General features: G+C 36.9%; 1 pseudogene; it reads right to left on the reverse strand.

Annotated features, from left to right (window-relative positions):
• Positions 1–2,107: 2,107 nt before the first annotated feature.
• Positions 2,108–2,981, reverse strand: LOC141552984 (eukaryotic translation initiation factor 3 subunit C pseudogene; annotated as a pseudogene).
• Between the last annotated feature and the right edge of the window lie 2,638 nt (positions 2,982–5,619).

The raw sequence follows: 5,619 nt of genomic DNA on the forward strand, positions 1-5,619 counted from the left end.
TTTTGTCTTTGTCCTTGATGCCTAATGCAGTGCCTTGCATGTATTAGGTACTTAATAAATATTTATTGAATTGAATGAAACTCATCAAAAGACTAGTTCAGAAAGGAATATTTTATTCAACAAAAAACAGCATTAAATAAAAGAGGGACTATTGAAGTGGCTATTAAGAAGATTTACTTATGTTATGAAATCTAGGCACCAAAGTCAGGAAGCATAATGGAATGTATTTATATAAAGATCAATGGAGGCAGAAACAGCAGCAATCTTATCATCACTGTGTACTTGAGACCATCTAGACAGTAAAAAAGGATGAGATGAGGAAATAGATCACAAGTTTGGCACACATGCATGATATAGCAACGATGGAAGACTTCAATTATCTGACCATCTGCTGGAGTTTCTTCTCTGCCAAAAGCAAAGCAGCTAATAATTTCTTGACTTGCTTTAGTGATAATTTTCTCCTTCAAAAGGTAAAGGAACAAAAAGAGGAAATTTTACTATGGATCTGATTCTTGGTCAATATGGAGGAAGTTGTTCCTTGGTGGGAATGACAGAACCTATAGCCAAAATGACCACTCCATTTTATGATAGAGACAGAAAGAAAGATCCTAAATTTTGGGGCAGCAAGTTTTCAAAAACTTCAGAGGGAGATTAGGATAAATTCCTTTGACTGAAAGTCTGCAGAGGAAGGTATCCCAAAAGGGATAGAACCAATTATCATGCTGCACAAGAAACAAATCAGATCAAAATGAAACAATTATAAAGAAAACAAAAACAAGCAAACAACAATAAGAAAAGTGAAAATTCTATGTTGTGATCCACACTCAGTCCCCACAGTCTCTCTCTGGGTGCAGATGGCTCTTTTCATCACAAGATCATTGGAATTGGCCTGAATCATCTCATTGTTGAAAAACGCCACATCTGTCAGAATTGATCTTGTTGCTGTGTACAGTGTTTTCCTATTTCTGCTCACTTCACATAGTAACAGTTCATTCAAGTGTTTCCAAAATTTTCTGAAATCATCCTGCTCATTATTTCTTATAGAACAGAAAAATTCACATAGCATATCCTATTCAGCTATCCCCCATTTGATGGGCATCCATTCAGTTTCCAGTTTCTTGCCACTACGAAAAGGGCTGCCACAAACATTTTTGCATAACTGGATCTTTTTTCTCTCTTATGATCTCTTTGGGATACCGATTCAGTAATGGCACAGCTGGATCAAACAGTATACCGTTTGATTGTCCTTTGAGCATAATTCCAGATTGCTCTCCAGAATGCTTGGATCATTTCACAACTCCAACAACATGGAGTATTAGTGTCCCAGTTTTCCCAAATCCCCTCCAACATTTGTCATTATCTTTTCCTGTCATCTTAGAAGTGTACAGTGGTACCTCAAAAGTTGTTTTAATTTGCATTTCTTGGATCAAAGGTGATTTAGAACATTTTTTTTCATATGACTAGAAATGGTTTTAATTTCTTCATCTGAAAATTGTTCATATCTTTTGACCCTTTATCAATTGAAGAATGGCTTGTATTCTTATAAATTTGATGACATCAATTTCTAACCAAACTCTGGAATGTATTGCTAAAGAGATGGCTAGTAAATATTTAGAAAAGGAAGCAGTTAGCAAAAAAAGAAAAGGAAAAAGTCAGCATAGATTCATTAAGTACAAGTTGTGTCTGACTAACCTAATTTATTTTAAATTCAAGTTTACCAATGTAAACTTGAACAATGTAATTGTAAACAATGTAAGGGGAAGTCTATAATTTGCCTGAATTTTACAGAGTAGTTTATCTAATCAGCAATAATCTATTGTTATTCTTATGGAAAAGATAATCATATAATCAGATGAATTTATAACTGGTTGAATGAATAAGTGCCAGAAAAAGTTATCAATGTCTTAGTATTATTTTGTACAGCAGAACTTAATGGAATGCTCTAAGAATTTGTATTTGGCTCTGTGTTGTTGTTGGGTTTTGTTTTGTTTTTCATATCTACCTAATTTAGACTTTTAATTGCTCTGGATGAATGTTACATTTCAAGACTTGCATGTCTGGAGGAAGTCAGTAGGAAGTCATTTTGTGACTGATGGCTGGCAGTAGTCTACCCAATGCATGTAGCCTCCTTGTTTTCTTGATATCCATCTTTATGGTCTCTAAACCTAGGTACTCTGCTTATGGTTGAAGATGCACTCATTGTTTTTCTTCAATTTACCTGGCTTTTCTGCCAGCTGCAGGGTCAAGTTCTATTGAGCTGTGGGCTCTGTCACCATAGGATGTGTTGGCTGGTCCAGAGAGACCAAAAGTTCTTCACTGATGATTCTGGAGGAAACTTTGCTGATTAAGGAACAATGGACAGACATTGCTAGAACTGATCAGACAATATCTCTGTGCTAATAGGGTTGTAGACATTGTTGTAGAGTATGGAATGACTTTCTATATTATATCTAATTTCCCAATCATCTTCCCATTCACAGCAAATCTTTGGCAAGTTTGCTGGTCACCCATCTTTATATCTTGAGAAGCTGCTACTACATGTTCCCTCATGGACGCAGGTGGGCCCAGTAAGGATTTTCACTCTCCCATTGTAGTTGATAGTGGAATTGTTTGCTGATCAGGTGACTGCAGTAATCCTTTTCATGGGCTGCTATATATGGAATCTCCAGAAACATGGCAGATACCAAAGAGACGCAGCTTCAAGTTGCTATGCAAGTGAAGGGATCCTGCCACAGACATCCCACTTTTCCTTGCTTCTGTTTCTGTTTCTGTTCCTGGAGGTTTGTGAGCAGGAGACTTAGCTCCAGTAGCCCTTTAGCACTTCCATTAGACTGACTGTCTGGGAGGGTTTTGTGTACATCCATGGTGAGGCCTTGGCAGAAGGCACAGATACCCAAGCACACTATAGTGCACTTAAAACCTGTCCAGGAAAGTGTGCGATGGGCATGTCTGGGATATCTGTATGAGTAATCTTGTTCCATTGGCAAACATGTTAATCTTCCCCTTGAACTGAGGTGCCCCTCCTTGAACCTTCTCTCACTTCCTGCCTTCATTATCCTCCTCTTCTTGCTCCACCTCCTGCTCTTCCTGCTCATCTAGGTGCTTGGGTTTATGATAGTGCTTTGTTCTCTCTGTTCTTCTCTATAGCTTTTTTGTTTATGATGCTCCCTTTTTTAAGTAATTTGGTCACTATTAATTGGAGATATGTAAATAAAGACAACTCTGAGATCCCATTACACACCTCTCAGATTGGCTAAGATGACAGGAAAAGACAAGAGCAAATGTTGAAGGGGATGTGGAAAACTGGGACACTGATACATTGTTGGTGGAGTTGTGAACAGATCCAACCGTTCTGGAGAGCAATTTGGAACTATACTCAAAAAATTATCAAACTATGCATGCCCTTTGATACAGCAGTATGACTGTTTGGGCTTGTATCCCAAAGAGATCATGAAAAAGAAAAAAAAATGTTTGTAACAGTGGGAAGGAACTGGAAACTTAGTGGATGCCCATCAGTTGGGGAATGACTGAATAAGTTATGACATTTGAATGTTATGGAATATTATTGTCTCTATATATTCTATGTATCCATGTCTTTATATATTCATATATATATATATATATATTTCTATAAGAAACAAACAGCAGGATGTTTCAGAAAGACGTGGAGAGATTTACATGAACTGATGCTAAGTGAAATGAGCAGAACCAGGAGATCGTTGTACTCAACAACAACAAGATTATGTGATGATCAATTCTAATGCCATGGCTCTTTTCAACAATGGTGATTCAGGCCAATTTCAATAGACTTGAGATGGAGAGAGTCATTTGCATTCAGAAAGAGGACTGTGGGGACTGAATGTGGATCACAACATAGATTTTTCATCTTTTGTTGTTGTTGTTTGCTTATTTTTTTCTTTTGAATTTTTTTCCTTTTTGGTCTGATTTTCTTGGGTTGAATGATAAATGTGGAAATAGGTTTAGAAAAATTGCATATGTTTAACCTATATTGGATTACATACTGTCTAGGGGAAGAAGGAAGGGGGGACAAAGGAGAAAATATGGAACACAAGGCTTTGCAAGGTGAATGTTGAAAACTATCTTTGCATGTATTTTAAAAAATAAAAAGCTATTATAAAAAATTTGGAATCCAAGTAATTATATTTCCCATCATCATTGTTTGAATCAGAATCTGTCTGAAGAAGTGGATTCTGAACCTGTCTTCATCATCGTACAAACCTGATAGTTTCCCCAAGTGGTGCCTTAGATGTTTTCTTCAGGAAATTTTATGGTCCTGAGACTATCCTTATCCTTATTTGAAAGGATAAACTTTCCATAATCTTCTTTTTTTTCCTCAATGTCCTCATCAATAGACTGTTTAGGATTCTGCTTATGGTTGATAATATGGGCTTCATAAACCCAAGTATCTTTATGGATCTTTTGATGCAAGGTGCTCAGGGTCTTTGTTATTGTTCATCTTCTTTTCCTCCATAAATTATTGTATCCCAGATCAACCAAGCTTTGGATATAAAATTGGGGGGGATATTTCTGAGAACATTTCGTGACATGCTGAATTTTCATGATATTCCATAAAGTTCAGATAACATTGTTAAGTTCCTCAAACCACTAGTCATTTGCACTTTTGCATTCTCTTCATCTTCAGCCCCAAAGGCTCTCTGCCAATTGCCCCCTATGGTCTTGGGTGCCTGTCCCTTCCTATACAAGAAGGACTCAAACTTTCTGTCCAAATCAGTGATGAAAAATTGTAACACTTTTCGGGTGCTTAGGAGGCAGCCAGGTAAAATGGGATGTGGACATGGCTGAGGTCATAAGGTTGAGTTTTTGTATTGTTTTAATATTTTTATCAAGGATATGAGTAAGTGAATAAATATTACATATAATATTTGCAGGTGGCACAAAGTTGGGATAGATGGCTAGCTCAATGATAAAGTTTAGATTCCAAAAATTCTTCAGTGGCTACACCATTCATCTAAATAAAATAAAATGAAATGTAAAGGATAAAGGCTGGACTTGTGTTTTGCTCTCTTTTCTGATGAGAAAACTCCCTTTATCAATTCAAATCTGCCCCTAGTAGTCTTAGAGTGTTAAGTATACTACTAGGAGATAAGAGTGATTTGCTTAGTTACCTACCAATTTGAAGCAGAGGCAGAATCTGAAAACCAGTATCACTGGTCCAGCCTTGGGGCTGATTCTTTATTCATTAAGCCACCTTGTCTCTCAAGATGAAATTCAATAGGGATAAAAGGACCATCTTATTCTTGAGTCAAAAAAACAACCTCATAAGAACCTGAGGGGAAATATGGCTAGACAGTGGTTTGCCTGAAAAAGATCTGGGGATTTTAGTCAATTTTAAACTCTGTATGAGTTGAGCATATTGTGGCAAATCATATGATATCAGTCTGCATATTAAGAGAAGCATAGATTCCAGGAATAAGGAGGTGATAGGCTCAGTCCCCTCTGCCCTGGTGAAAGCATATTTGGGGATTTTTTTTTCAGTTCTTGGCATCCTTTTAAGGAGGTCATGGATAAGTTGGCAATCAATGAAAGAATGGCATGTGCTATGAAGATCTGTTTAAAGAACTGGGGAAGTTTTAGCCT

The sequence above is a fragment of the Sminthopsis crassicaudata genome, chromosome 2 (assembly GCF_048593235.1).
Source record: "Sminthopsis crassicaudata isolate SCR6 chromosome 2, ASM4859323v1, whole genome shotgun sequence".
Lineage (NCBI taxonomy): Eukaryota > Metazoa > Chordata > Mammalia > Dasyuromorphia > Dasyuridae > Sminthopsis > Sminthopsis crassicaudata.